Source organism: Atta colombica, unplaced genomic scaffold (genome assembly GCF_001594045.1).
Source record: "Atta colombica isolate Treedump-2 unplaced genomic scaffold, Acol1.0 scaffold82, whole genome shotgun sequence".
NCBI lineage: Eukaryota > Metazoa > Arthropoda > Insecta > Hymenoptera > Formicidae > Atta > Atta colombica.
In genome coordinates this window covers 744,328-755,253 of record NW_017259575.1, presented here as the reverse complement: position 1 = coordinate 755,253, position 10,926 = coordinate 744,328, and the positions used below count along the sequence as shown (strand labels likewise).

Here is a 10,926-nt window from a genome sequence, read left to right as displayed (position 1 = left end):
TATATATATTTTTGCATGAAATTTAGTTTTCTACTTTTCATAAAATTTTACAAAGTTTAGTATTTTTCATTAAATTTTTATATAGATTTGCATGAAATTTAATGTAAGTAAACGTAAAATTTAAGTTACTTATAACTTCATTTTCATTGACAACATTAAATATTTTTAATGTACCTTCTTGAAATTTGCTTCCATTATACGTTAACGTAAGCAAATTTCTATTTTTTTAACAGTGTATAATAAAAAATAGATGTAAATTTAATGCGTGAAGTGTCGGGTGTGATAGGAGGAATGATACTGTGAATACTAAAAGGATAAAGAGATGTAATTAACCATGTTTTGATCGTAATATTTCTTCGCGTTTAATCCTAATAAAAATTTGTCACAATCATTTGATTAATCAAATACGGTTATATGAAAAAAGCTGATATACACTTAATGTAAAAATATATGATGTGTGAATGATATTGCGAGATCTGAAAAAATATCACAGTATGTAACGTGTTTTGATCCACGTAGCATTTTCAGTTCACGATCAATTTTGCAACAAAAACGCGTCACTATCACTTAAATTATGATCAAACATGCATATGAAAAGATATAAATGCAAACTTAATGCAGAATGACGTATGAGTAAAACTGCGAGTACTAAAAAATTAATGCAATTTAATGGACGATTTGAGTGCGTTGCTCATTATGCTTTATCTGCCTACATACTTATTTGATATTTCAATGAGCGGATTATGAAATTCCAATGTACTATCGAAGCAATATAATCGAAGATAATATCATAGAATTATTAAATGTTTCGACTGCATACTATTATTAATTCTCGCTAACAAGAATATTAATTAAATGGAAACCCACCGGATTAATAATTAAATCAGAAAGTCCAAGATATCTGATGAAGAAATAACAATAAGAGATTTTAGAAATAAGCTACATTTCATATGTAATGTATTATGTAATGTAATAAAAAAATGTACTATGATAATTGCTTTGCTTTTATATAACTCCATGATGCATAATTCAGTTCATGGTAATCATAATAATGCTAATTTTACAATCTTTGCATGAAAAGAGAAGAGAGTGAGCGTTTATTTGTAATTTTGTAGTACTAATAAAAACCACTTGCCGATTATATATACGGATTTACGTACATAGAAAATAAATCTTGCTTCAAACGAAGAATGCTACAATTTCAATTAAACCGCAAAAATATCGATCAATTAAAATATCGCAAAGCCGTCGCGCAAAGAATCAATAAATCTTTTGAGAAGAGATCCTCTCCTCCTCTTTCAAATTCTAATATAGATCAATCGAAGATGTGTGGACCTCTTAACTTCCATCTCTGCCCTAAATCCTTCAAAGAGTTATCCGTTTCGCAAGCGACGCTTTCGAATTGTGTTTCGACACCAACCGTAACCGAAAGTTCTCGTCAAGGATCTCGCAGTGCAAAAGCATCGCGCGTCCGTCGGCCATTCGGCCGCGTCGCGACGCGACGCGACGCGCACTTGGCACGACGTCAAGAGAAAAGGAGCGAGATCGGGCGGAGCTTTCCACGACGGGGTGAAGACCAGCCTCCGCACGATCATGAAAGCAGAAAACCGTTGAAATATGATTTATGACGATACAGCTATCAGTCACCATAAACAAGGAATACCTCGCTAGCCGGATATGGGGAGAGAAGAGAAAGAGGAAAGTAGGAGAAAACGAGAAACATTGGACGCGAAAATAAAAAAAATAAAATAAAATTAAAAAAAAGAAAAAGCAGACGAGACGTTTGTCACGGAATCTGAACGCGTTATCGATCGCGTTTCTACGAGTCCACGCGAACCATAAATAGTCGTGCGGATTTTCGAGTTATCACTCTTCATTTTGCGCGACGCTCGAAAGCTTCGCTTCGAATCTGCGTGCATTTAAACTTCACACTGTTCGCCCGCCGCGCGATGTCAATGAAACGCGTCAGATTCAATTAAACGTGATATCAGTCCGGAACTTCGCCGACCAACCGACCGGCCTGACCTGTGTGGGCTCATTGTGTTCATTAGCATTTAATCGTCAAGTTATGTAAAATGCCACAAAAATATCATTGACGAGTTGCGAATGTACTTCCGTACTACTTTAGGAATAATATTGTGAAAAATCGCATCAGCGATCAATATTTAAGTTGACGTTGAAACGAAATCGTAAGTCATAAAGCATCATAAATCATTAAGGGAATAATATATCTTCTCGATTTTGAATTATGCGAAAAACGATATTTCAGTTATAAATGTATCTCTCGTCTATTTTGCTAGTAAAATTCGTAATTAAAAAACTCGTAATAGATGCCTCTCTTGTGCTTCTTTGAATAATTCTCTTGAGGTGCTCGAGTTCGAGGAACACGGTAACATTATATAAGGACCGTAACGATATGACGTTATCTATGAATTCTATGAATTCATTTATGGAAACTTGAGCTTTCGCTTCTACAACGTAATACCGCTTACGATTCGAAAGCATTGTAGCAAATTTCCTAGTGAAAGCTTTGATTCTCTGAAAAGTGATTAATTAGCGATGTTTATCCGCTTGTTTTTCCATCGGCATGCTATCTGCATGTAAATTCAAAGCTTCATGCTCCGTGATGAATTCGACATTATTTCGCAAAGTATAAACATTCATAGTCTTGGTACATAATACAAAAAGATTTAGTACATAATACAAACAGTATTATATAGTAAGCTTGCGTAAAAGAAATGAATTAAATCATGTTACTTCATGTTAGTATTCTTCACTGAGTCCACGATGAAAAATGAAAATCACGTTGTTAGAAGAAGAAAAATCGCACTTGGCGTAAATTATGGTCTGGTCAACGTTATTGTCTAAATCGAATAAACAGATATACAACAAGATTTAACTTAAACATTGTGAATCCTTTATAAATCGCATTGTTATGCAAAGGTGTGACTGAATCACATATAGGATTAAAAGAAAAAGAAGAAATAAAAAAAATATTACGAGATTTTCGTATATTAAATACATCATACTATATTTTATCATATTTTATTATATTATATCATATTATATTTTCCGAAATTTCGCAAAGCTATAAAAAATTTCTCTGTAGCTGATTGTGAATAGCTGACTGCCATTGTATCAAAAGAAATTGAAGTTAATAAAGCAAAATCGTGTAAAACAAAAAGCTAAAAATATTGAAGTGGAATCCTGCGTTAAACTGCTTCTCGTCAGACTCGCCAGATTTCGTTTTATGCAAGAATAATAAATAAACAATTATAGTTGGCGAAACGTAGATCGGTATACTGAACGTAACAGACATGATGAGGGCATTGGAGCGTACAAAATATACGTGAAGAATATACTTTGGTATTGCGCTTATATATGCGGCGTATAATAGCACGCTGCAAAATAAAAAAACGGTAAACCAGAAATAAATTGTACGCCCACTAATCGTGTTTTTTCTATGTTATTAGATCGTTAGAAAAAGAGAGAGAAAGAGAGAGAGAGAGAGAGAGAGAGAGAGAGAGAGAGAGAGAAAGCCAGGCTTATGTAGAATCCAGTCAAGGTAACGGTGGCGATTATCGTAAGAATTTACGTCGATGCTATCCACGGCTGATCCATGATGGTACAAAGCGAGGTCGTCACGAAAATGGAGAATACGACAGCGATCATTAATTTGTAAACACTCTCGCAAGGATAATTAATGATTCAATTTGTATTATTTGTAACTTTCGAGAAAAGAAGAGAATAATTAACAGGAGAAAATCAAGGAGTCGGAAAATTATTTATCTTGTTTTTGTAGTAACTACGACAGTACTAATTGCTAATAACATCATCAACTGCAAAAAAATTAATGAGCAAATTATTAACATAATTTTTCCGATACAAAAAATATAATTCGCATCAGATAAAATAATTTGACATACAAATCATGTAGACGTGAATCATGTAAATTGTCTTTTTTCAACTGTTTAAACATTCATAATTTTAATAGGAATAGTAATAGTATTACAATCGCTACATAAATAAAATTTGAAAATTCAATTTACAACACTTCTATATAAACATAAGATTGTTTTAATTTCGAATAGCAACATAATATTAAAAGTTTTTAAGATCTAATTTGTAAATTAGAAAATTATTTATTTCTCTTTTACCATTTTTGCAAAAATAAGTAATTCTCCAATTCTATAGAAAAATATAAGAAACATGTTTTTTTTTTATAAAATCCCTAACTTTCTTTGACATTCATTTGTTTCAATTTAATGTTTTTGATTTTTCAAAATTTCCTTAATTTGCTCGCAATAATCCTGCACTGAAAAAAATTTATTAAACTTTATAAAATTTTTTTTTTAATAGTTTTAGCGGAATTTACTTATGGTAAATAAATATTTAGATAAATAAAAAAAATGATAGTTAAATCAAACTAATGATTCTTGTATCTAATATATGTGTTTGTATTTAGTAAATATTCCGCTATATAGGACTATTCAAAGAAATATTAAAATTTAATAATTTTTTTCAGTGTACAAAAAATGATGACACATGAACGATATTTTCGATGTAATTAGCGATATTAAAATACAGGAAGCGTTAAATTAAACTCGCATACCGATTTTCTGTGAAAATCGGATATTGAATTAAGGACTATATGCTGGTAATATGAGAAATTCCTATTACAACGCTTTGTTCCGGTTGAAATTACTTGGAAGTAAATTAAATTAAACGATGATAACTAGATGCATACATTCGCAGTGAATATGGATTTGAGAATTTGCAAGTTTGATAGGAATTCGCAAGCTGCAGAATTTTATATCTTTTAATCTTTTCCGCAATCGAATATTTCAAATCCGACAAGGCAGACAAGAGATTTCTTTAAATGATTTTTTTTGTGGGAAATAATTTAAAAGGAAATTATTTGGAGGAAAAATTTTTACAAACGTTATATTAAATTTTTAATAATACCACACAGTTATTTGTCTGCAACATTAAGTTTGAGATATATCAAAAGAAATGAAAGCTGAGATGCCATTAAAAGCGATACGTATCCAGTCTCCAGCTCTAAGAGCGATAGTTTCGCTTTGAGAATTGAAAGACAAGTTCGACTTGTTAATTATCGACGATGACACATTACAATAAAGGATGAGAAATTGCGATTAGATTTGACAGCCGAGATCCACATATTACATCTGTCTACGACGGGCAAAGCCCTCTCTACATTTATGTCAACGAGCAGGTTACACTTGATTACGGATTCCGAGAACTTGCATCGGAACTACGTGAGGAAGGTACGACTCCATGATATCACAAACTGAATGACCATTACGTTCGAGTAACCTAACCGATGCGAACAACACTCGCTCCGAACATGATTCATCGTGATGAATAATGGGAATAAAAAGCAGACGAAGACAAAGATAAAGATGAAGAAATATGAAGTCAAAGTTGCTATCTATTCTAGACCAATGGACCCATTGAATTCGACCAAGGATTAAAGAGATGTCTTGTTAAATCCTATCGGACCGAATAGCGCGCACAGTGCTCGCGGCAACGCGACTAAAAGCGTGAGTAGCTGTGTACCGATCGCGAGACGTGCGACGTGTCGTTACGGTTTTAGCGGTGAGAACAGTTGTGAGGGAAAGAGAGTAATCTTCACGGGAGAGTAATATGGATATACGAGGACGAGAGAAAGAGAGAGAGAGAGAGAGAGAGAGAGAGAGAGAAAGAGAGATAGTAGATGAACGAATGAGAGGTGGATCGAGAAGTGAGCGAATCGGCGGATGTATATTAACAAACCGCGGGAAAAGACACCAAAAATAATTCCCGCGCGCGAAGAAATAAATCCATGGATACCGGGATGCGCGCAGGGCAAGAAGAGGTGCGCCCGTATCGTAGGCAGGGTGGTGCCTAAAAGAAGGTTGACCGGGTGGGTTCTGGGTAGTAAGCTGAATTAGTAAACCGCCATCGGAAGCGAGAGAGCGGGTGTGTATTATAAGAGGCGCGGCGAGACGATCGCCGCGGGTAGTCGCAAAAGTGCCGCGGGCTTGGTTTTCTATCGGTGTCGCGGTTTCTTCTTAGGATAAAGAAACACAGAGAAAGAGAGAGAGAGAGAGAGAGAGAGAGAGAAAGGACGAAAGAGAAAAAGAAAGAGGGAGCAGACGTCCTTCGGGAAAGCAACCGCGAAGCAATGGCGAATTCGCGTACGCTGATGGTATCCGAAAACTCGCATTCGCGGAAATCGCGAAGATCACGATATCGCTGATGACGAGATGGATGATATCGGCAACCCGGTACGCGAAGGACAACAATGACGACGATGACGACGATGATGGTACCGCGAGAGCGAAGAACGCGAACGGAGAACCGCGAGACCGCGACGTGCCGACGGTGATGATGATGAAGAAGAAGAAGCAAGCGGGCAGCTGCTCAGCAGCAGCAGGCAAGACTTACCTCTGCTGTTTTTAGAACTCCACTCCCAGAACTGCCGCGGGCCGAGCCGAGCCAAAACCAAAATACCACCGTTATAGTAGCGCGCCCCTTTTCCCCGTGGGGTGGAGGGACGCGGCGTAAAGAAGAGATGGAGAGATTGTGGGTGTGTGTGTATGTGTGTGTGCACGAGTGATCGAGTGTGTGCGCACAAGAACGACCCACCTCTCTTTCGACGATATCCAACCAACAGCGCGAACCTCGACGAGAGTAACGACGACGGAGATGATGGCTAACCTAACAGACGAACAAGACGATCGCGAACGTGACGACGAAGACGAAGACGACGACGACGACGACGACGACGACGACGACGACGACGACGATGGCGGCGACCATGAAGACGCTCTGCGACCATGAGAAGGTATGAGGATGGCATTTCAAGCTGCGCCATTATGGCGGCCCCTCATCCCTCGTCATGATTCAAAAAGACCGAGGATTGAAATCAGTGTAATCTCGGTGAGTCCATCTTTCGATGTTACAGATACAGGAAAATGTATCTTAAGAAAATTTCGTATAACGTTGTTCTGCATTGAATAACAGTGTATGTATTCTTATTGCGATAAACACGTGAGAGAGGTATACGTACCACGAGTTAGTGAGATACAGATTTGAAAATAATTTTATTAGATTTCAAAATAATAATATGAGAAACTCAAGTATGATAAGCAATAAGTTTTGAGCATTCTAGCAACTCTAGTTTGAGTGTCCTGCATAATTATTTTAATAATCCAATTATTTTCAGATTTGTATCTAACAAAACTTTTTAGATATTTCAGCAAAATAATTTCTTAATAAAAATAAGATTCACGCGTTTATGGCATAAAGTATTACTTACATTAAAGTGGATCTTGCAAATTGTTCGAATTGTATTTGCGACAATAAAAACAAGCTGCAAGATAATTGTAAACAAATAAAGAATTTATAGACACAATTTGTAAGGTCTACTTTTAGATCTACAACTACATAAAACGATCCTTATCGCTTATTTCTTCTACAGCTTCTTTCTATTATCACAAATGGGCATACGTATGTCTTCGTATATCTATAACATCGAAACTTAAACTCATCGACATTATACTGATTTCATTCCATAATAAACTTGAAAATGAGAACTATAACCTGAAAACACAGTTATCAATAATCAAATTGTTATATGTCATAAGGCTTTGCAGACCACAATCGTTGAACCCTAATTCTTCAATTATTCCAAGTATGTATGCGCAACTTTCTCGAGGAAAGCGATATTTGCGCTGTGTTTTCGCAGTATGCAAAGTACAATATTTCACGAAGGATCCACGAAGGGAGATCAGCGATTCAAAATCCCGCGATTTAATCGCGGCCTCGAGACAGAATCAACGGGGAGTTTGAGTTGTTTGATCAGGTGCTGCGCGAAATTCCGGCGTTTGCGGCAAATTTTCTTCAACGTGTGTTGGATAGATGCAATATTCGTCTAATACAATTCCGATTAAAAATTTTCGAAAATTATAATTAATAGAATTGCATGAAAGCGAAGCGATTCTAATGTGAAAGGTAAGATAATTTTTATTTTACATGAAATTAGAATCGTAGGAAAGTTAACAGTTTTCGTATATCCGGGAAAAAAATGCAGAAAAGGCGTGCTTATACTCGTTTCAAGGAAAGAAAACTACAAGGAAATGTATAATAGCAAGCATTTTAACGACATGACGCAAAAATGACGTCATATCGTGCGTTAACTGAAATGACATTGGTCTCTGCGTCAATTAATGCATATCTATAGAGATATAAAGAGGTATAATCAAAGTTAAGAAAGTTCCGCTAAGATCATATAAGTCTAGTCTATTAGATCTATATCGGAATATATACATTTTTTATCAATATAATCTGCAATATAATTGATGCCATTCAATAGAATTTATATTTAATCATCACCGTGAATCATTAAGTTCTCATTAAAAAATCACAGACACATATATTAAATAGAGACGAAAGTTCAAGAAGCCTGCCTACATCTATGATACAATCACATTTAGATATTCGAATCGTTACTAGATGTCATATGAGCTACAAAACTCCTCTGAGATCTACTTTTCCTTAACACAAATCTCATAAGAGATCAACATTCGTTACAGTCTTTTAATCGTCCGCCGAATATCTTGTCAAGTCATTGTCGAATTAAGTTTCTGCTAAAACACTTATTTAAATAGATATTCTTGTCTATTGACCTGATAATCTGAGAAACTCTTTCAAAATCCTTTCAATTAAATAATAAACTACGTAATGATAATTAATAATACTTTAAAATTGTGACAAATGCTATTAATAACATTCTGAAACATTGTTTTATAAATTCGATATCGACAGCTGAGAATCAACATCCGGTACAGATCTGCGCTGTTTCATATAAATACGAAATTATATCGGCCATCGGCAGAAGCGATTGAGGTAAACACGGACCACGCTTCGCAAATTCAGTTTGCGTATCTTCGAGAGGAATAATTGAAATAATTACGGCGCGGGAGAATAGCTTTCCAGAAGAGCGTGGTGTGATATCTTCGCTCGACAGCGCTGCGCGCTGGGAACTGAAAATGATACCATCATTAAGTGATGGTTAACCAACGTTAAGCAGCAGGCTAAGCTATTTTATTTAACGAAGCTTGGCTATAAATCAGATCATGCGATGCCAGAGAGAGAGAGAGAGAGAGAGAGAAACTGAGGTATAAAGAGAAAGAGAACCTGTACCGATCTGTGACTGACATGACATAATGTGATTCGTGATACCAAGTCCACCGTTCCTCGCATCCCTTCGCAACATCCCTCTTGTAAACGCAAGAGAGAGAGAGAGAGAGAGAGAGAGAGAGAGAGAGAGAGAGAGAGAGAGAGAAACCCATCCAATTATAAAGCCTGACGTAACGTCGAAGTTTCCATAATTACTGCGCCATAGCCAGCCAGTCACGCCGCGAGATCGGCCGATGAATTACTTATGTCCGCGTTATCTCACTTCGCTCTCTCCGCTGCCGCTGCTACTGCTGCTGCTGCATTCGGCTACTAATCGGGTTAGCGGTGCCTGGAAGCGACTCCGAAATAGCGAGCGTTATTAATTTAAGTCACTCTTAATACGCTCTCTTCCATCGGCGAAAATCTTTCTCGTGCGTCCTCCCCCTTTCTCCCTTTACTCTCCCCCCCCCCTCCCCTCGCGGTCCTGACTGGTCCCATGTTCCACAGTACTCCCTGCTCCTGACTGGTTATCAGCGACGTCATTGGTCCATGGAAATATTAATTCGCACGCGAGGACGCGCGACTTCGAAAGTTCGTGCCGCCAATTATCAGGAATCGATAATACTCGTATATGTGAAGTCTGTACCACGATAAAAACTTGGCTAAACCCAGTTAGCGTAACGCGATTTCCAGCTGAAATCTTTGAATACATAATAGTTTACACGTTCCTTTGTTCTAACAAATTTACGACGAGCTCGGAAAAATCCTGATTCCGAGGCTGCATCTATTCCAAAATTAAATTTCCAATGAAGCACACTCGATATTCGTTCCAGCGTGAGAGAATTTTAGAGTTTCGAAAACAAAACAGAAACAATCGAGAAAATATCATTCTGGATTTATTATGTAAAATCTCGTATCTCATCGAATTTACTAAAAGAGAAAAAAATCGCGTTCAAAATCTAAATTATGACGGTTAATTATATAATAATAAACTAATGTTATTTTCGTTTATATGTCAATTCGATAAGCAAAGGATTGTCGGATTTTCCTCATTACAAATGGCGAAATTATTTATGTGCGTCGACAGTGTTGAAATTCGATCTCATCGAAATTGCGATCGCGAAGTTCTCGAAATTTCTCCGAGGGAGATACTTCTTTATAATTATATTTGATCCAATCAAACTTGATACCGAATCTTTATTACCTTGACATTTCAGCTAAACATCCGTATTAGCATAGTCCCTAACGTTAATTAGAACCGTCGGCGAGCGTGTATGCCGCTACCAAAAATAACCTCACGCACGAAATGCGTCACGTCCAAGTAGCGCTAATGGCAGCTTCATAATTCTCCTCTCTTTCTCTCTCTCTCTCTCTCTCTCTCTCTCTCTCTCTCTCTCTCGCTCTTTTCTCCCTACTGAACTCTAGGAACCCGCGAGAATCATCGAGGAATGTTTAAAGCGGAAGAACACCGGGATTGCACCGACCGACCGACCGACCGACGCGACGGCGAGCTAACCCCGATCGCGGTTTACGAGCGGGTGGAGAAGGAGGGCCAGCCATCCTGCGGAACTTTTTGCCCTCTCAGCGAGGCACTGCTCTCAGTCGAGAGCAGAAAAGTACAAAACGACATTGCTCCGGATCGGCACGTGCCATTCGATAAATCTGTCGGCAGCTGACGGCACGGCCGGCTGCTGCGAGTCATCCGCCCTTCCTCCCTCCCCTTTTTTTTCTCTTCTCGCG

General features: G+C 37.4%; 1 protein-coding gene across 2 annotated transcripts in view; it reads right to left on the bottom strand.

The window, feature by feature from the left end:
- The window catches only part of LOC108692775 (myocyte-specific enhancer factor 2), a 69,397-nt gene that overhangs the window by 33,060 nt on the left and 25,411 nt on the right, over window positions 1–10,926 (bottom strand). The window contains exon 1 of one of the 2 annotated variants that reach the window (XM_018201203.1): window positions 6,451–6,494. The exons of the other annotated variant lie outside the window; for it this stretch is intronic. The gene's annotated coding sequence lies outside the window, so the exon portion shown is untranslated. Of the gene's footprint in view, window positions 1–6,450; window positions 6,495–10,926 lie in introns of those variants that run through there. 2 annotated transcript variants of the gene reach the window in all.